Below are 22,472 nucleotides of genomic sequence, written 5' to 3'. Positions count from 1 at the left end.
TGCCTATCCATTTACCTGTTGGTGGATATTTGGATTTTTTCCAGGTTTTTGCTATTACAAATAAAGCAGCTATGAACATGTGTACACAAATATTCCTATGGGGAAATGTTTTCATTTTGCTTGAGTAAATACCTGAAGCTGGAATGCCTGGATCGTATTTTCCTCTGGTTCTTCTTTCTACTTTTTCTGCCTTCTTTTGGGTTAGTTGATCAGTTTTTATGATTCTGTTATATCTATTCTATTGAATTATTATTTGTGTCTCTTTTAACCATTTTTGTGGGTGCTATAGGGTTTTTCAATATGCACTTTTAAACTATCTGAATCTATTTTCAAATAATATACCACTTAAGTTGTAATGTTATGATTTATAAAAATACATCCCAAATTACTCCCTGATATTTTTTGCACCACTGTTATTTTTAAAACATATACACTAAGCACACATTATATTGTTACTCTTTCTGACTTAACAACCAGGATCTCTTAGAGACATCAAGCTATAAGAAAAATAGAAATTTCATTTTACCTTAATTTATTCATTTTTCAATATTCCTCAGTTTTTCTGATTGATATCATAATACTTCTGCCTGAAAAACCTCCTAAAAAAAAAACATAATAACCTGCCTCCTTTGATACACTACGTAGAGTAGGTCTACTAGAAATGAATGCCCTCCACTTTTGTGTGTCTGAGAAAGTATTTTTCCTCCACTTACAGAAAATACCTCTGCTGGGCATAGAATTCTGGGCTAACAGAGTTTTTTGTAGTTATTGTTTGTTTGTTTGTTTCTTCGTTTTAACAGGTTTTTGTTTTTCTTCTGTCAGCATTCTAAAGATATTACTTGTCTTCTTGCTTCCATGATTTCTGATGAGAAGTCTGGTGTATTTAGTATCTCATTCTACCATACGTAATGTATCTTTTTTCCCGCTGGCTGCCTTCAAGATCATCTTTTGTATTTCATTTACAGTGGCTTAAATATAAAATGTCTGGGTGTGGTCTTATGATATTTATTCTACTTCATGTTCTCTCATCTTCTTGGACTGGTTTGCATATCTGTCAATAATATTAGAAAACTTTCTTCAAATTTCTACTACCCCATTCTCTCTCTTTTCCTTCTGGAATTCCAACTATGCCTCTATTATACCATTTGATATTGTCCCACAGCTCTTGTACACTCTATGGTGTTTGACTTTTTAATCCCCCAACTCTTTGTACTTTCTGTTTCAATGTGTGTTATCTGTTGCCTTCTCTTCAAGTTCACTAATTCTTTTCTTGGCTGTATCAAGTCTACTGATGAGCCCATGAAACACATTCTTCACCTCTATTAGCCATGTTTCTCACTTCTTGTGCTTCCATTTGATTTTTCCTACTTCCTATTTCTTTGTGGAAATTACCCATCTGATCTTGCACTGCAATCTAATTTTTCCATTAAAATTCTTAATATATTAATCATATTTAAAATTCTTGTCAATGAGGGCATTAAGGAGGGCACTTTTTGGGATGAGCACTGAGTGTCACACGTAAGAGAGGAACCACTGGGTTCTACTCCTGAAGACAAGACTACACTGTATGATAACTAACTTGAATATTAAAAAAAAAAAAAATTCTTGTCAAAGAGTTAACGTCTCTGTCACAACTGAGTCTAGTCCTAGTGATTCTTCAGAATGTTTTCCCATGTCTTTTTGGATGCCTCACAGTTTTTTGTTGTTATTGTTGAAAGCCAGACATCTTGTGTAGGACAGGAGATATTGAAATAAATATTTTTAAGCTTGGAAATAAGCAGAGTTTTTGTTTGTTGTTATTATTATTATTATTATTATTATTATTATTGCCAGTTAGTGAAGGGTTTATGATGGTCTAGTCAGGAGCTGAACTGTGTTTGAGATTTGTTGTTGCTATGATGGGTCTCGGTTCACCACAGGATTCAAATTCCCTGAGTGATACCTTGGGTTTAGAGATGGGATGGTTGCCAAGGAAGGTTTTAAAGTGTTTGCTCTCCCCTTGGTATTAGTGCTGTGTTTCCTCACTGCACTTCTCCCCAGATAGAATCTATTCTTTGCAGCTCTCTCAGCTATATTCCACTGTTATTTTTACTCAACACTTGTTTGCCTTAATTCTGGGTGGACAGTGTCTATGAGCCCAGCTAGTGTCCTTCATAAGAAAGGACACTGCCTCTCTTCTTATTGCAATGTTGAAACTGGAACTTATTCTCTTCCTCCTCAAGTGGTGTTTTTTAAAAAAATTCCCTTTTCCAAATTGCAGTGGGTTCCCACCAGTGCCCTAAAGCAACACATTTGTGTTGTTCTTGACCACCAACGCCCACACTCAAAGGTTAATTAAGGCTTTTGATCAGAAAGGGAAATAGGAAAAATAGTTCTGGGTAGAGTTATGGCAGTGACTGTCTTTCCTTTCTCCCAAAGAGAACCATGAGAAAACCTATCTCAGGCCTCTTCCCATCATCCATCTTAGTGCCTTGTGGGGTTAAGGCTTTTCTTCCAAGAGTGTGAGAATGTTGTATTATCTGAAGTCCTCAGGAGCTTTTTCACTCTTATTCCAGCCCTCATTCCATCTTTAGCAATTTGTTAACAATTTTTAGCTATATCCTCTTACCACCTTTTAAACAGCCAGTGGTGTCTGCCCCAGGTAAACAAATGCTTGGATCCTATTTCTCTCTCTAGTTGCCTCACTACTCCCAATAATTCACATTTCAATTCTCTGGCAAATTCAAGAAGCATCATTAATTTGCAGTTTGTATTTTCCTGTTGCATGTTACGTGTCCCTATTATTTCCAAGTCTCTCCATCTCTAAGCTGAAATAGAAGCTGAACTGGTTATAAAATTCTTCCTTGGCAGTTATTTTTCTTTCAAAATGTTACCCCACTATCTTCTCACTTGCATTGTTTCTAAAGAGAAATGTGCCTCAATATTTATTTTTTTGTTCCTCTGTAGATCACAGAAACCATCTGGCTGTCCTTAAGATTTTCATTTTATCACTCATTTTGAGTAAACAGGTTATTTTGTTCCTTAGTACAGTTTTCTACTTGGAGTTCATTGAGCATCTCGGATCTGTGGGTTTGTAGTTTTCAGCAGCTCTGGAAAGTTTTGCCATTATTTCTTCAAACATTTTCTGTCCTCCTGTCTTTCAGGATTCCAATTACATATGTGTGAGGTTGCCAGAGAAGCTGTCCCCAGTTTCCTAACGATCTGATTTTTTTGTTGTTTTCTTTGAGTCTTCTCCATTTCTGTTTTTCGTTTTGGATAGCTTCTGCTACTAGATCTGAAAGTTCACTAATCATTTCTTCTGCAATGTCTTATCTATCATTAATCCTATCCAGTGTATCGTTTCATGTCAGACATTAGAGTTTTCATCTCCAGAAGTTTGATTTGGGTCTTTTTTGCATCTTCCATGTCTCTATATAACATTTTCAATTTTCCTCTGGCTTTTTGAATATATGGAGTACGATTATAATAATTGTTTTAATGTCCTTGTCTGCTAATTCTAACCTCTGTTTCAGAGTTGGGCTGCTTTTCATTGATTAATTTTTCTCCTCATTATGTATTTCATTTCGCTGATCCTTCTCATAACTGGTAATTTGTTGATTACATGCCAGAAATTGTAAATCATACTTTGTTAAGCACTGGATATTTTTATTTTCCTCTAAACTTCTTGAGCTTTCTTCTGGGATCTAGTTAAGTAACTTGGAAACCGTTTGATCCTTCTGGGTCTTGCTCCTAAGATTTGTTAGGCTGAAGTAAAAACAGTAGTCGATGTCTCATTTTTCCCCTCTGCTGAGGCGAGACCCTTCTGAGTATTTACCCAATTCTCTGAATTACATGATTTTCCAGTCTGGCTGGGAAATAAGCAATATTCTTGGCCTAGTGTGAGCTCTGACTACTGTTGCTTTTAATGCTATCAGCTAGTTCTTCTCTTGGCCTCCAGTAGTTTCCTCACACATATTTGCTGAACAGTGCCTTCCTAATTACTCAAGAAAGACTCCCTACAGATACCTACAGGTTTTTTTTTTTTTATTTGGTTGGTTGGTGAGTTTTTGTGCACCTCAGTCTCCCAACACTCCCAAACAGCTCCTTTACCCCCAAATCAAGAAGTCTACCATACATTGCCTAGAGTCCCCATCCAGACACTGCAGCCTGGAAATCCTCTTGTACCAATAAGCTGGGATAATTATAAAACTCACCCCATATGCAACCTGATTCTTAGGAATCACTGCCCTTCATTCTCTAATGTTCAAGTTCTTGAAAACTCTATATTTTGTCTACTTTTTCAGCTATTTCAAGTGGAGAGGATAAATCTGATGTCCTATTACTCCATCTTGATTGAAAGCAACAGTCTTAAAACATATTTTAATACACAAAATATGCTGAACTCTTACAGAATACAGAACTTCCTCATTAGAAACAACCATGGCATAAAGTGCTCCTGGTAAAATAGTGATATGGTGTAGTTTTAGCATTTACACTAGATGGCTGAGGTTGTTTTTTTTTTCCTTCTACTCAATATCCATTCCCTTTTTCCTATGACATTACATCAAAATTTCTTTGGAGATTCTGCCTTTCTGACTAGTCCATGTGGTTTATTTGGGACTCCATTCCTAGTTTCAATAATTCAATAATTGAAAAATAGTATTTCAGCGTATTTTACATTTATGTGTGTGTGTATTATAAAAATGAGGTTAAGTAAATCTTCATTTGCTTAAGAACCATTTGTATTTCCCTTTCAATGAACTGTCAGTGCATATTCTGGGTCCAAACTTCTTAAGATTTTCTATAAGCACTCTCTGTAGTTGAGAGATGAACCCATTTGTCTCATATACTAGTTGCATGGACTAATTGCTTGCTCATTAAGTTTTACCTTGGGTTAAGATATTTATTTATTTATTTATTTATTTATTTATTTATTTATAGCAGATGATCTTCATTTTTATATAGGAAACCTTTTCTTTTTTGACTTCTACATTTTCCATCATAGTTAGACTTCATATTCCTATGAAGGATTTCCCAATGTCTTATTTTAGTACTTTTATTTTTTTTCTTTATTGTTTTCTTACATGCTTACTGTTTTCTTTTATTAGTTTCTACAATTTATTAACAATTTTCCCTAACTATTCCAGCCATGATGGATTGTTTTTGAATTCTTCCAGCAATGATTGGCTCACCTCATTTCTTATTTGCGTTCTTAGTATTTTTGTATTATGGTGTTTCATGTTTGTCATGGTCCCAGGCTAACCTATGAGCTCAGTGACAACACGGATCACAAATTGTCTTTCTTCATGAACACAAAGTCCTAGTACAGTGCTAAACACAGACTATAACCCACCAAAGAATAGTTGTTGATGCCAAAGTGTAAAGGAAGGTATTGTGTTCTCCATCTTATTAATTCCTCAGCATTTTTTAAGCGGTGTGCTTCTAATCATTGCTCAATTAGTAATTTTAGAAAAAGTGGCTATCTGTTTAATAATTAAAAATGTGCTTTCTTTGTGCTACAATAATTTAAAAAATCTAATAGCATATACATTTGACATATGTATAATATAGAATGATAAATATACAATTTATAACAACAGTATTCTTTCCATAATTCAATGGACTTTACATGGTTTAATTTCAACTTCACAATGACTTCAACAGTGACTTTTCCTACGATGATATTCTAATATCTTCAAGGTATGACACAATCTTATTTGATGCCTACGGTTTAAAAAATAATTTTCATCATATTTCCTGAACTCCTGATTTTCTAAATATTGTATATCTTAGGCAAATTAATTTCCTGAACCCATTCCCCTAGCTATACATGGAAATAATAAGATCTTTGTTCAAAATTCAAGAATTAAGAAGTGAAGAAGAAAAAGAAGAAAGAAAAAAAAAAAAACCCTGAAACTAAAATGCTAGTACACAGACTGGCATATAGCCAATGTTCATAAAATGTTATTATCATCATTATGAGTATCTCTTCATCTTTGTTCCATGTTCTTTCTTTCAGTTTTTTTAACATCTTTCACATGTGTGATTCCTTTCCTTTTTTTCTACCTTTCTTCCCTTTTTCTATTATTCCTATTGTTTTTTCTCTACTATGCTCACTTGCTCCAATCTTGTGTTACCTTCACTCTTCTACTGTGAGTACAATTCCTCACTTCATCAGACATCTTGAAATATTTGGTAACTTGATGGGCTCTACTTAAATGCCCAGTTTTAATTCATTTTTACCTGTATTAGGGAAGTATTACTTCAAAGATGCTCAACAAGTATAAGCACCCAGCATGAGCACTGAGTGCCCATTCTCCAGATGCAGGAGATGCAACCCTCTTCTCTTCCACCATGCACTCTTTCCCTTACACATTCCCCTTTCTCCCTGTAGCTCCATCACAGAACTAAGCGGGGAAAATTGTTCCCGGTGTAGAAAAGTACCTTAAAAAGGCACCTCAGGTCTGCCATGTCACAACTGTAATGTGGAGCTTCTTGCCACTTTTCACAGGGCCTTACCTGCCACTTCTGAAACTATCATCTTGAATAATGACTCATAAAAGTAAACTACCATTTATTGGATGTTTGCTACTCACCGAGCAATATTCTAAAAGTTTTATGAGTGTTGTCTCATAGAATCTTTGACAACACATTCAGATAGATATTATGACCTACTTGCACAGACTTGGAGATGTTAAGTAAGTTACCCCAAGGTCATACAGCTGGAAGGTGGCAGGCACAGTTGCACCCAGACACATATGACTCCACAATCCATGCATTCTGCTCCTAACCCCGATCCTACCCTTTAAGAAAAGGAAGTACATTCACCATGTCACTTGACATTTTTCCTCTCAAAACAAAACACCTAGTGTGAATGACAGAGCACTGAAGAATTGGCTTCGAACCTGCAAAATGCCTAAGAAATAGCCAATCAAATGACCTCTGAACCACAGGGAGATATCACAGAACAAGTTAAAAAAAGAAATGCTTCAGTGAAACAAAATTTCCAAGAGGGACTGAAAATGCTCTTTCGATACACTACAATATTTTACTAAGGGTACAGTATATTTTCTCTTCAATCTTGAAGTGGAGAAAATGTCAGCCTTGCTTTCATATTTCTTTAAGTTCAGGATGGTCAAATATTGAACTTTAGACCCTCTCAACTGATAAGGTTTCAGTATCTCTTGAACTCCTTTTATCGTGTGAACAAAATGAATTTCTATTGTCTGTTGTTTGTTCTAAACTCCTGCCTGTTTTTTTTTTTTAACTCTGTTTTTAAATTAGTAATTTTCACTACCTCATGCAATCTTCTAAATTACTTTTTAGAGTGCTGGCTATTAATATTTTAGGTAGCTTTGATGTTTTACTTTATAGTCTTCAATTTTATTTTACATTTCACAGGTTCCTAGTTGCAAATAATCCTACAGGCAATTTTCTCACACTGCAACTATTCCTTGAAAGATATGCTAATGCAGCACGACACTTGCAATACTGGGGGTTAAGTTAATCACCCAAAATGAGTTGTATTACTGTCAGCAGTGTATAAAGACATCCCATAGTGAATTACAAGGAAGGCTAGCTTTAAAGCTGCATTTCAAAAACTACCCAAAGCTAGAGATGAACAAAAATAAGCATTTATTTCAAAGTCCATTGAGCTAAAGAATCAAACATTTGTTATTTCTGGTCTCAAAGTTACCCAATATAAATAAAGGGATTCATATCCTTTTCAAAATTTAATTACCAGGAAACCCTTTACAGATTGCATACTCTGGGCCAGACAAACACTGCAAAGCAGTTTCTATCTTCATATGTGTCTACAGAAAAAGGAAGAAATCACTATTTTGCTCTCTGTTGAGCTGAACCACATGCCATCTCTAAAAACCGGGGGAGCAAATTGCCCTCCTCTCTTCCCTCAGTGAAAGGGATGCTCATGGCAGCATCACAATCTAAACATGACTTGGTCAGAAATCAGGAGGCAGAAGGTTGTGCATGTATTCATCTATTTCTTTCCAGCATGCAGCCTTTATCTGTGTTTTATGCATAGGTTAAATAGGAGACTTAGGACCTGCCAGTTATGTGACACTTTCAAATCTTTGAAATCCCAGTCACTTCAATACTATTTTGTATCAATCTCATAACAGTGAAGACACACCCCCAACCACCCTAATTTCTTGCTTCCAACATTCCTGACTTTGTTCTTGGGGGAAATTACCAATACCTTGCTCCCATGCCCGATGCAGAGCCCCACTGCAGCTCCATTTTCTCTATGCTCTCACACATACAATGCTAAGGGCAGCCATCACTGCCAGCCTTGATTCTGATCAGCAGCATCACACACATTGCTACAGTGTTTTTTTCATAGAGGCGGCCGATTAAGGACTTTCAAGAAGCCTTAATCCTTTCTTTCAGAAGGGTACTTCTCAGCAGACTGGTTGCTCACAGGCCAACTGAGGTAGAGTTCTGAGCTGCATTTTAAAACAGCAGCAAGTCTGCACTTAAAATGATCTAGATTTTTCTTTTCTGCCTTGCAAAAATATTGAAATAAGATTTAGTTACACTGTTGTGATACGCATTTTTATGAGAGAAGAAATATATTGTGAAAAGCACGTTACTTCACTTGAAAAGATCAAGAGAGTGGGGAAGGAATAAAGGTTTACCAGGAACATAGTATTTATTTGCCATGCATATTTGATATGAGTTCATTAAATACGCAATAGAAGTGTCAACATAAAGTGCTGTTTAGATCAAGCTATGAAAACAAACTGCCCTGGTATTAACATTGGAATATACTAAGCTGTGGTTAAATATAAGCCTATTTACTATACGGTAAAGAAATATTTTATTGACTGTTGTTAAATAACCATCTATTTAGCCTAATTGAATTTACTCCCCCCCCCCTTTTTTTTTAATAAAGACTGATGGATTGAATACTATGACAGTGTGCTTGGCACTTTTACATGCCATCTCTGCCATTTCATGGATTTTTCTTTTCTCACCCATTGACATTCAATAATTAGCAATTATCACCAGTCCGTGCCTAATTTGAGAGTATTTTCTCAGTCTCACTGGACCACTGCCAAAGCTATATCCAGTGAGGAAGCAAAGAGCAGAAGCATCTCTTTAAGAAACACTTGCTGTAAAACTGAAGTACGTCTGACTGCACCACAGCATGAAAATCCACTCACTGGCACAAGTAAGTGTTTCATAAGACAGAGTAGACTCATTTGAGTCTCTTCTGGGATTTGAATTTAAACATAGATATTTTGGATTAAAACGCAGATACCTCGGGCAGAAGTAGAAGGCTGGGTAGTCTTCCTGGCACATTGCCTTCCTGACGATCATTAACATAATGCAAAAGTACGAAGATAGGAGACTATTATTATCCTCGTGTCTCATGCAATATGCAGGAAAGCTAAACCTTCTGTAATTAATACTGACCCTTCCTTTACTGGTTGCTCTCATACCAATTTTTAGGAAAGAATATCAGAAGAACAAATGCATACTTAAAGTTGTAAAAACCCAGGCTTTTGTCTTACAAAGGATTTCTGCCGCTGTTCTGACCTTGATCGTTTAGGGCAGTAGAAATAAAGGTCATGAGTACAGATGTTGCTATCAGGATATATACACACTTTACAAACATAAGGGAAACATCAAGACTTATTCAAACTCATTGATTAGATGTTTGAACTAGGTAGTCAAATGCCATTTCCTTGATTAAAGTTAGCAATGCAAAAAGTACACTCATCAAATATTCTTAATTTTAATGTTGTATTTTTTGGTTGGTTGTTACTTTGTGATTTCTGAAGCACTTATTAACGGAGTTGTTGACGTGAAGTCTGAGATGGTAAGTTTTAAATTATTTTTAAATTTAATGGCAGTGTATATTCTTTGTCTTCCTCTCCTTAGCCTTTTAGTTTAAAGCGTTTGAATGTATAACTATTTTTCAAGGTTCAAGATTCAAAAGAAATGGGTATAAACTCTAAAATTGTCTTCCAATTGTATTGCTGGAATAGTGGATTCGAATTACCTGGTTTCAGTTCTCTGTCATTCTTTTTAAATTATTTTTTGCAAATTTCCTACCGCCACCTAGACTAATTCCCGGTAAGGAGTTTCATGTCATAGTTGGACTCTGATAAACGTGACAATTAAAGTATCAAGGTTCTCTCTCCAGAGGGAAAAACAGGGTTTTCATATGACTAGGCAACATACAATTTTCCCCAGTGATTTCAACCAAGTCATTTGTTACTTTGTACAAATATCACTTTAGATAAATGCAGACAAAAACCACTTCATTTAACTTTTTTTTCTCTTCGGGACCACCTCCCGCTTAAAATTTTAGCTAACAAGTGAGACCAACAATCAGCTAAGTTGGTCTCAAATTAGTTAGCTCCTGGTAAATCTTAATGTTTTTGTTCATATTTTAGTTGATACAACACTGAATATAGAAATCCACTTCATTAATGAAAAATTGGTCAATTGCTGCAGAGCTCTCAAATACATTGTTGTGAATGTTCAGTACATCGAGACTGGCAGGTGCCAAGGAACTGTACAAACTCACAACTTCTCTGCTGCACCTGCTTCTGCCTTCCTTTCCCAACATTTGGTGGGTCTGCCTTTTGCTCTCAACAGTAGCACTATTAATTCAGCCAACCAAGACGCCAACCCCAAAGTCATCTTTGACAACTCTTCCTCCCTAGCTTCCATTTTGCTGCCTGCAGTACTTCTCCTCTTCGATCCATCCACTCCTTTGTTGCCATAATCATCGTTCTAAAATGAGGTTCAAATACAGCTGCAAGAAAACGTGGTATGGTCGAAAAGGAGAGGATACTAGGATGATGATAGTATTCAGCACCTTGTTATTTATGTCATTTATGCTGCTGCTCCATCTATTCAGCTCAAAACAAGAACAGGTTTTGGAATCCAAATTATGATTTTGGGTGTAACACAGACAATCAGGTATTCTTGGACAAATTATTTGACCTTAATAAGCAGCGGTTTCTTCATCTGTAGAATTGGAATCCCTCTTAACCCAAACTCAATTTCATATAATTTCTAGTCAACCAAGCCTCTTGAATGAATAGTCTACATTCATTTTTTTCTATACTTTCATATAATCAATCCATCGTATGAAAAATCTAGTTTCATTTCTACCCCCACAACTAAAACTACTCTTGGCCAAGTCAAACTCTAACCCCAGAATCAATGGACATATTTTAGCCCACATCTTAGTGAACCTATTCTTAGAATTTAGCTCTATTAGTTTCTCAGTGAGTAATCAAACATTCTAGTTCCTTTCCTCGTTCTCCGTATCTGTTCGACTGTTCTTTCCTTATATCCTTCATGGGCTTCTATTTTATTCAAATCCAGGTTTTTCCTCAGGTTTCCATCTCAACAATTATTTCCCCTTACCTCTGTTTCAGATTTGCATATTAACTTTACATATATAAATATATATAATACATATATATAATACATATATATATAATACATATATATATAATACATATAAAATCTCCAGTAAGTCTCCAACCTCCTCTTAGATATTAACATAAAATCTTCTTCAATCTCCAAAGCAGAAACCTGCCTCTCTCTTCATCACTCACCATGTGGTTAATCACCTAATACTTACAATTTTCTCCGGATTATTTCTTGTATATACTACCTGCTTTCTATTTTTATTTTCACTGATCTAGATCGGTCCCTCCTGTTTTCCTGGACTAAAGTAACAGCCTTCTAATTCATCTCCCTCTGGTTTTTCCTACTTGGTGCTGCATTCTCTCCACAACAATGAAGTGATAGATCTAAAATCAAGTCTGACTATCTATTCCTCTACTTGAACTCTTTCAGTGGTTCCCCATGTCCATGGCTTCTTGGCATGGTATGTCCATATCTACCCACACAACTTCGCAGTCCACCCTTACTGCCATAAAAATTGTATTTGTTGTGTGACACGATCTTATTATACAATTAGCTTATACCACACTTCAACTTTAAGCTTTGTAATTCATCTGTGTCTTTGCTTTGATTGCTCTCTCTGCTTGATATATTCTTCCTACTTTTCAACTTCCAGATCCATTCTTCAATACTCAGCAAAAAGAATTTTTCAATAAATTTCTAACCCAATTTAAAAAGATTTTTTTCTTTATCATTCTTAGCACTGACCACAATAAAAGTGAAATTATAATTTTATGTCAATTTCCCCTACTAGATATAACCTACCCAAGGACAGGATCTGTATCTTAATCAACTTTGCACTGTCAGCACCTAGCATAGTACTATATGCATGGAGATGATTCTATGAAGACACCCAATTTCTGTCTTGGGCTACTGAGTAGATGATGATGCTATTCAGTGAAACTAAAATAAAGGGAGCCACAGGCATGTGGAGCTAGATTACGTGTTTGAGATGTTAAAGGACATTCAGATGAAAATATATAGTAGGTAGAAGAGTATATGAGTCTGAGTCAGGCATTTAGAAGGGATCTGGGCTAGAAGGAAAGGTTACAAAGTCATAATTATATAAATGGCAATAGCTCAATAAGGAAGTTCGTGAATTGTTTTCTGTGTAAACTTCCATGCTGAAAGCTAATTATTTAGACCTTCTGCTTTAATCAGAGTTGCTACTACAGAAAATCATTTTAATTAACTCAAATACTCAAGAATCTGGATAACTGCAATATCCTTTGGTCTAGATTAAGACACACAGTTTTGATTTCAACTAGACTATTATGCTATTGTTTTGGAATTGAGAATTACCCACATGAAGCTATTAAATAATCATGACAAAACATAAATTGAAAGGCTGAATTAAACATTACTGAGTTCTAATAGTCATGACAGTAAAGAATAAGTGTTGCTTTGTGGTATAAAAAGTGGACAATATGCCTGTAAGTCTAACATACTCATGACCTCCAAACCCATGTTAATAGGGGCTATAATAAAATATGAATTCACTTGTATGTGCAAAGGCAATATAAAATTGTCTGGCTAGGTAATAAAAAGATCAAAGGCATAAACTAGATATGCATTTCTTTTTTAAACCCTAGAACTATGAATAGGATGATGGGAACCTCTAATGGACATACAATGGGCAATGAATTATATATATATATATATATATATATATATATATATATATATACACACACACACACACACACATATATATGTATATACACACACACACACACACACACACACACACACACACACTCACACACATATATATAATTCACTTATTTTTTAATAGTCATCAAATGTTTTGAGTACCGGCTATATGTCATCACTGTTCTGCACAGTGAAAATTGAGTAGTAAAGAATATAGGCAAAAATTCCTTTTCTTTTTGAGCTGATAGTTTAGGGGGAAGACATGTAATAAGATAAATAAATAAAATAGAAAGAATGCTAGACGGTGATGAGTCATATGAAGTAAAGTGAAAAAGAAAAGAGGAATTTGAAATGCCAGACTGGGACAATTAATTTGAAATATGGTGGACAACAAAGCTACACATTTTAACAACAATCTGAAGGAAGTTCAAGAGTGAGCACTGTAAACTTTTGAGGGAAGAAAATTCTGGGCAGAAGCCAAAACTGTAAAGTGGAAAGATTAGAGGGGTGCCCAAAGAACAGCAAAAAGACCTAGTGTGAGAGTCAAGAAAGCAAGGGGAAAGTAGTCAGATAGGTAATGGGTGCCCCTATCAGGCCAAACACCTAGACCATTGGTTTTATGAGCTTTTATTCTGAGTGGGAGCCACTGAAGGGAATTGAGCAGAGAAGTGTCATAATCTAACCTATTCTTTCCCCCACTTCTAGAGCATCTCTATGGCATCTGTGCTAAAAGTACACAGCAGAGGCAGAAGGATTGAAACAATAATCCAGAAAAGAGGTACGGTGGTTTATGCTAGGGTGGCAGCAGAAGATACGGTAGGAAGTAGACAGATTCAGGATTTATTTGAAACTAAAACCGTATAGCATTTAGTAACAGCTTGAATGTAAATTATAAGAAAAAAAATGAAGCACTGAGAACGACTATAACATTTTTGGTAAATCAACTGGAATAGTCAAGTTGCCATTAGCTGAGCTGGGAAATACTACAGGAGCAGCAGGTTTGGAGCAGATAGTAAGGGCAATCAGTTCTACTTTGGGTCTACTGAGGTGCTTGTTAAAAGTTCCAGTAGAGATGGTAGGTGGACTGTTAGATAAAGGAGTCCAGAATTTGGGAATGAGAATTGAGATAGAGATACAAATTTGAGAGGTGTCAATATATAGACAGTGGGAGAAAAATAGAGAATATGAAGAAATGATGTAAGAGAGTTAAATAGTAAATGGACTAAGGAAATTTACTACAACTGCCTAACAACACAATGCACTCACTTATCTACCTGATCATCAACTGAAAGTGAGACGGAGAGCAAAGTCCAGGTGTAGGTGTATAATCAGCTGAGAAACCTGCTTAACTATGGCTATACTTTTTCCAGCTGTGCCATATGTTGAGACAGAATTTGGAGTGCAAAGGTTTATTGGGAAATAATGCCTCTGAAATTAAAGAGGAGGAAGCAAGATTGGAAAGAGGCAGCCGGCAGACCCTGATACAGACTGACAAACTCCACTAGTGGGATAGGAAACCCATTAGAGGAGTCTTGCATTAAATGCAAATGGCTAGACCTTGAGAGCACCATTTACTCAGTCACTGGCTGAAGTCACTGGACCTCTCCAAGGAGTTCACTCACAGAAGACCCCAAAGTGTAAAAAGCTGGAGACCATCAGTCAACCATATTCCCCACTGTTTGACAATTTCTTTCTCAAAGGAGGATCTGAGCAACATATCTCTTCAAGCCTACCAGACCAGTCTTTTCAATCTTTCATAAAGTGAAAAGGCTGAGGGTGAATGAAAGGAGATAATTTTATTAATTGAACATGAAATTTAAGCTGTCTAGGGAGGGAAGTGAAAACATGAGATTTGTAATGGACAGTAAAGACAGGAGAATCAGTGGATGTAAATTCTATCAGGACTTAAAGACTGCTGGAGTAAAGATACTAGAAGAATTGAGCTGAGAATATAGGAGGTGATGCCTACTGTGTGGGGTACATGAAGTTGGGATTATGGAAAGGCTTTTGCTAACAGGAAGGTTTAGGATGTGACCCTGGGAGTGAATGAATAGCTGCAGTCAGGTGGGAGACAAAATCAGTAAAGGAAGAGGTTAAGAAAATGAGAGGCCATGTTATGGGAAAGACCACCTATAAGAATACTAAAGTCACTGAGACTTAGGATGGCATTAGGTTGAGAAGTAATGAGCCAGAAGCAGAAGTCTTTAAGTAATGAAGGAGAGTGAATGCGAGATTGGTAGGTGACTTCAACAAGGAAAGGTGGTAAATGACAGATAACATGGGATTCAAAGCTGGAAGGAGAAAAGGAAACAGTCTTGAGGAACAGGGTGGATACCTACCATACAGATATATAAGTGGAGTGGGAGAAAAATGAATATCCACTTAGAGTTGCAGAAGCAGCCCTGTCAAGAATCAGGTGTCCAGGGAGAGGAAGAAGGTGAGGTGATCATTCAAGAAGGTGCTGAATGTACAGGGGATTCTGTGGATGGTTATCCATGATTTCCCCAGGACCCTGTGGCTGGATTTCCTGAACTAATTAATACAGGGTGTTAAAGTACAGGAGATGAAGGGTAGCCTTGGATTCTGGGGCTTTTTATGGAGACAAACCTAACACAAATGAAAGGTATAACCTGATCTGATCTGTGATCTCAGAGCAGGTAATGGTGGTGAGACTGGAGTGACCGAGAGTTGGAGAATGGGTGGGGTCTGTGGTTCCCTCTTCACTACAGTTGTTGGAGACATAAAACATGGGAGGGGCACGGAAGGCTCACATTATGTACATAAAATTACAGTTTGATGTTCTTGATGAGAGAATCCTAGTAAGTACATTTCATTTTTACGTATGTGGATGTTTTTACACAATCATCAATGTGATTCTGAAAGGAAGGAAGCAAAAGCAATGTTTTGAGTAGTCTGAGATGTGCTGTTAATTGTTTTCGCATGCTTCATCTCAATCAACTTAACAAATTTGTAAGAAGGGTATTTACTAATTTTCTACATGTGAGAAAACTGATATTCAGAAAGACCAAGTGACTTGTCTAAGATCATAGCTAATTCTCAACAAGAGGTAGGATTCTTCAGTAGGTCTCTCTGACTTAAAGCCTGCACAAGGTTCTCTATGCTACGCCTTAACACCCATCTGACAGGATTCCTCTCTATGAAGGTTGTTTTAATATTTTATTTTTCTGAAAATAGTTATATATTTGATGTATGACATTAAATATATTTTTGCTATGTGTGAAAACACATATATGTATATATATATATAATTATAGTTATATAATTATATATGTAGTTATATATAGCCAAGTATTATCCTTTTTGATAATTTTCAATAAATTAACTTATAATTCTACAAAAAAAAGTTTAATTCCCTATGCATTATACATTTGTTTTTCAGATTTTAGCCAATTTGTCAGATTCATTTATAAATGTAGCAGCAGATCAGAGAAAGCTGAATAGAGAATTTGAGGGCCAAAGCATCCACAGCTCAGATTTCTATCACGAATTGGAAAGAACTCTGTATGACAAGAGCTTCAGGTCTGGAACCAATAAGCAGTGGGAAAACCAAAGGCCCAGATTCCATACAAGCTATGCATTTTTCATCCATATCAAACTAAGCTGTTAAAAATATATGTACTTTCATACATTTATGAGGCTAGCTAAGAGATACCATATATATTAAATTCATTATATGTTTCATCAAAATTATAATAAATAATAGGTTTTAATGGTAATATAAAAAGCAATAAAGCACTCCAAAGATAATACAAATAGCTTATTACATTCATAACAATTTTTGTATATAAACAATGTGTCCATTTTTATCAAATATATTTTTATTAAGTGTATTATCAATTATTTTGAGTCATTCTACACTCTAACACACAAAAAAATTACTACACCCAGTTACATTTAATAGAAGGGGTTACTATACTGTTCTTTTATAAAAAGTAGAATTATCTCAATGTAGTATTAAAATAGCTGCCTTGAAAATAATGCGAATTTTTTTGGCTCGGCCAACAGAGGCATCAGCAAATATTTGTCAAAGCTTGTTTCCTAGGCTCTCCCATCCTTGCAAGTGCCAATCAGCCCATTAGGCCGGTGATGAGGAGAGAGGAAGAACTTGAATTACAAAGCACATTCAGTTCCCAGAGAGAATAAATCCTTGAAAATTGATAGTGACCATATTTCATGGAGTCTACAATATATATTCTCTGAAATCAGGGTGTCTTTTTAAAATGAAAGTCATCTTGGGGCGCCTGGGTGGCGCAGTCGGTTAAGCGTCTGACTTCAGCCAGGTCACCATCTCGCGATCAGTGAGTTCGAGCCCCGCGTCGGGCTCTGGGCTGATGGCTCAGAGCCTGGAGCCTGTTTCCGATTCTGTGTCTCCCTCTCTCTCTGCCCCTCCCGCGTTCATGCTCTGTCTCTCTCTGTCCCCAAAAAAAAATAAATAAACGTTGAAAAAAAAAATTAAAATAAAATAAAATAAAATAAAATAAAATAAAATGAAAGTCATCCTAGATTTGATAAAATGTGCCAAATGATTAAATGAATTTTTTTAAGTTTATTTATTTATTTTTTAGAAAGAGTGGAGGAGAGGCAGAGAGAGAGAAGGAGAGAGAGAGAGAGAGAGAGAGTAGGAGAGAGAGAATCCCAAGGAGGCTCCACTCTGTGCAGAGCCCGATGCGGGACTGGATCCCATAAATGTGAGATCATGAACTGAGCTGAAATCAAGAGTCAGACACTTGGGGTGCCTGGGTGGCTCAGTAGGTTAAGTGTCCGACTTCAGCTCAGGTCATGATCTCAGGGTTTGTGAGTTTGAGCCCCATGTCGGGCTCTGTGCTGACAGCTCAAAGCCTGAAGCCTGCTTCAGATTCCGCATCTCTCTCTCTCTCTGCCCCTACCCAGCTTGTTCTCTGTCTCTCAAAAATAAACAAATGTAAAAAAAAATTTTATTTTTTTATTTTTATTTTTTAACGTTTATTTAGTTTTGAAACAGAGAGAGACAGAGCATGAACAGGGGAGGGGCAGAGAGAGAGGGAGACACAGAATCGGAAGCAGGCTCCAGGCTCTGAGCCATCAGCCCAGAGCCCGACGCGGGGCCCGAACTCACGGACCGTGAGATCGTGACCTGAGCTGAAGTCAGACGCTTAACCGACTGAGCCACCCAGGCGCCCCATAAAATTTTTTTTTTTTTAAAGAGTTGGATGCTTAACAGACTGCACCACCCAGGCACCACTAAACCATTAAATGAATTTTAATCAATTTAGCTTGGCACAGCAATTCACACATGGGTCAAATTCTTTCTCCACATCTTCCAAACAGATCTGCAGGCTCTGACAAAGGCAGAGTGAGCAGCAGAGAGTCCTAACACAAGAACTCTCTGAATAGCTACCCAAATATGAATACCCTTTATTCAAAGCAGGCCCGTGCCCACAGAATGACACAAGGCAAGTCTGAGTTCCAAAAAGATGAGTTGCAAAGCGTTTGCACACAACAAAGTGCTACAGGTTTCACTTCTCACTAGTAAAATCTTAGATAAGGCAATTCACCAATGGATCCTGTGGAGTAGACTCTTTTTTTTTTTTAACTATTATCAATTAAGTTCTTGTTGATGCCAAATATGGTTCTGACCAGTTTTGCATATTACTTAATTTAATTCTAAAAAGAACCATGAGGTACATTTTGTTACTTGATCTATAAATTTAGGAACTGAAACTCTGAGAGGTCAAATAACTTGTCCCAAAGTCCCCATACATGGAGTAAGTGACTGGTTAGGATTTGAATTAAGCTCAGTATGCCTTGCACTGCTCCAGAGGTCTCTCCCATTTCTGCAAGATGGCTTAGTGCGGACTCATGTGCCAACAGTCTCAGAAGTCTCTGCTCACCCACTTCAAGAATGAAAGGCTAACTGCAGAATTTGAAGTTAGAATCTTAAAACACACACACACACGTACACACACACACACACACACACACACACAAAACATGTTTATATTCCCTCAGAGATCTCTCATGTCTCTTGTAATTCAGTTTCCTTTGGGCACACTGTAATTTCCCCATTACAGTTGGAAAACACCATTACGTATCAGGAATCAAGATTAACTGTGGAATAATTTAGAATGATAGTTATAAAATGGTAAACTATAGTAGGAAAGTAAAATACTGTGTCCAACAAAGAAATCTCTAGTTTTGGACAGAATCTCTAGCACCTTTTTAGTGATAAACCATTATCTTGTTAATGTTTTACAACTGGTGAGTGCAGCTGGTGCGTGATACACTTTACTCATGATATTTCACTTAAACCTCATGGCAACGAGATGGGTATTAGAATCCTCATTTTTATAGATGACAAAAAAAGAGAGACATTAAATAATTTGCCTAAGATGAACTGAGCAGCATTTCTAAATTGGTCTTTAAAACTTCAAAATCCATTTTCTTAACCATTACACTATACTCCCTCTTGGCCCTCCTGAATTGTCATAATGTAATTTGAAGGTGGAAAGGCAGTGACATTCTGAAACCGGGAGCTGAGAGTGAAGAATGAAGGAATCCCTATAATCATCTATTTCTGATTGCTCAAAATTTTTCAAATGGCATGTTACATAAAGTGAAGACAAATTGTGTGTTGGAAGGAATTAGTCCATAAAAGGCAAGAGTACTGTGGAAAAGAAGAGGCATTCATGTGGGGAAACAAGTTTTAAAAAATAGCGTAGGCAACTTAATTTTTCAATTCCTTGAGTTTTACAGTGAAGATTTAAATAAAAGTTATAACATGCAATGTTCTGCAGTTTTGAAGACCAGAAGTACTTTTCAAATTCCTCTGGAAGACATGAAAGATAGTACTGGATTAATATTTCTAATGATACTGAACAGATCTCACTAGAACATTAAAAGACTGTACAAAAGACACTTCTCAATACTAAATACTTGGGAAAAGCTCAAACTCTCCATTCTCTGATGATGAACTTTAACATGAAAACATTTTACAGCCAGGGAGACTATAAGCCAAATTTATAGGCCAAAATTAGCAAACCATGCCAATCCCTTGTAGGTAATATGTTCTTGCATACGAGTGTGGGGGAGATAGCAGAGACAGAGGAAAAAGAAAGCTGTCTGAGGGGAACAACATTTCTAGGCAAAGATCACCTGCGGACACACAGATGACTGCTAAGATATCTGTGAATCTCCAACATTTACACATAATCTTCAGTATAAAGATTACTCCTTCAAAAATAAATGAAATTGGAGTTTTTCGAAATACAGTTCTGACAGACAGTTCAAAATAGCCTGAAATGTTGAGGATCAAATTTTAATGATATAATAATCTTATAATTAGATTAACAAATTAGACTAGTAATTGTGATAACCAAATAAAATAAAAGTACCATTAGTGGGAAATCAGATAATATCTAACCAGGACAAAGTTGTTATCAAGAACTAGTCATGAGCTAACTGTTAGTTGATTTTTTGGGAGGGCAGGGGGAGGGGGCTCCAGTCTCCTTTCATATGATAAAAGTGAATACTTACCTTCCAATCTATTTATTTTATTTATCTGATTTTTCAATAACTGAAAATTCTCAGGAGCAACCCCAAGAAAATGACATAAATGTGGTTCCAGAAAAATCCACTTCTACTTAAAGAAAAAGGATCTGCTAAAGAAAACTTACAGATTTTTCCCATCAACCTGCCCTCCCATTCCTTGCTCCAGGGATCGCTCCTTCTAGAAGCAGGTCTTTTCTGTTTTTCATCCCACCCTGCTAGAATCATTTCACATAATTTTGGGAAATGGTTCTAGCAGTGCTCATGTCACACTGTTGCTGCAGGTTTGAAAGAATTGTTTTGACTCCCACTTTGGCCAAATAGACTCTGACCCATACAGGGGATGCGAGAGTTTATTATAACTCCAGGCACTCTCTCAAATTGTTGGGGTAAAAATGAAGTTGAAAATAATCAGGTTTTATTCTGAACATATTCTGCCAATTCCAATTAAAAACAGATATAGATAGGGGCATCTGGGTGGCTCAGTTGGTTGAGCGTCTGGCTTCTGCTCAGGTCATGATCTCTCAGCTCGCGAGTTCGAGCCCCATGTCGGGCTCTGTGCTGACAGCTCAGAACCTGGAGCCTGCTTCGGATTCTGTGTCTCCCCCTCTCTGCCCCTCCCCCCTCATGCTCTCTCTCTCTCTCTCTCCCTCTCTCAAAAATAAATAAACACTGAAAAATGTTTTTAAAAAATTTTTAAACACAAAAAACGTTATACAGATGATATTGATGATAGTAGTATATACTAACAGACTAACATATATACTAATAAACATAGACACAGACATAAACATATATGCCTTCTCCAACTTGTGAGAAATCTATTGCTTTCTGGTAACAACCCCCCACCTTCGTCGACAAATTTGCAGCTTCTCAGTGGGAACATGGTAACAACAGGGGCTTCGAACTGCCTTTACGATTCACAACCAGGTGTTGTACTGACACACAACTGGAGAGCGGCAGAAGACTGACAAGCAGGCAGCTAAACCCCTCAAACAAACCGAAGGGGGTCCCAGCTCAAGAGCTGGAACCTACATTAGTTCTTCCAGCCTATGTCACCAGGCTTGTTAACCACGCTGTGCTCTTAATTTTTCTCTTCCCAGAGCAGAACCAAAAGGAGGGAGAAGAGAGAGGAAAATGGGACATTGCATCTCCAGTAGTTTTTCTCTCCAGGAGTTTAGGAATGGTGCTAAAAGGAAATCCAGCCCAAGGCACCTTTAGCTACAGAGAAAAAAAAAAAAAAAAATCTCTCCACAGCCTCCCGCACACCAGACAATATCAGTGTCATTATTTTATGAAGACATCACTCCACCAGCCATAAGAGTGCTGGAGGTGACTGATAATAATTAATGTATCTCTTCAATTACAGCCTCTGACAATATTACTGATAGGCATGTCATGGGTAACATTACATAACAAAAGATATGCTGGAAGTATTTTGTTATATGACTATTCCATCACTTACATTTTCTGCATCTGCTACTCTCCTTTCTCCTACTTGGATTGATGTAACTGCTTCCAGTGGCATTTGCTAAATTCCGGTTGTACCTCTAGGACCAAATTTTCATGGAGCAGTGCTACATTCACCTGCAAAAATCCAGATTCACCATTTCAAGAAATGGATTTGACTCAAGCAAAAATATCACCTAACATGGCATGCAGATGTTACATTTTCTTTAAGTGAGGCCTGGGATTAAGGGAGTCTGAGTTAAGAATCTGTAATTTTTATGCAAGAAAGTCAATTGCTTTCTTGAAAATGTAGCTCTCAATGTATATTTTGTTCTCAAGGGGAAACTCAGGCATCATTGTGTATTTCCTAAATTAATCCAATTATAATGATT

At 36.7% G+C, this 22,472-nt stretch overlaps 1 long non-coding RNA gene across 1 annotated transcript in view; it reads right to left on the bottom strand.

Annotated features, from left to right (window-relative positions):
* Window positions 1-22,212, bottom strand: part of LOC147578121 (uncharacterized) — a 213,282-nt gene extending 191,070 nt beyond the window's left edge. Inside the window, exon 1 of the long non-coding RNA XR_015254206.1 lies at window positions 22,097-22,212. This is a non-coding gene — a long non-coding RNA (uncharacterized LOC147578121). The remainder of the gene's footprint in view (window positions 1-22,096) is intronic.
* Window positions 22,213-22,472: the final 260 nt, after the last annotated feature.

The sequence above is a fragment of the Puma concolor genome, chromosome C1 (genome assembly GCF_028749965.1).
Source record: "Puma concolor isolate L17-30 chromosome C1, mPumCon1.1.hap2, whole genome shotgun sequence".
NCBI lineage: Eukaryota > Metazoa > Chordata > Mammalia > Carnivora > Felidae > Puma > Puma concolor.
Note: the sequence above shows the minus strand (reverse complement) of the source record. Positions and strands in the feature narration are given on the sequence as shown.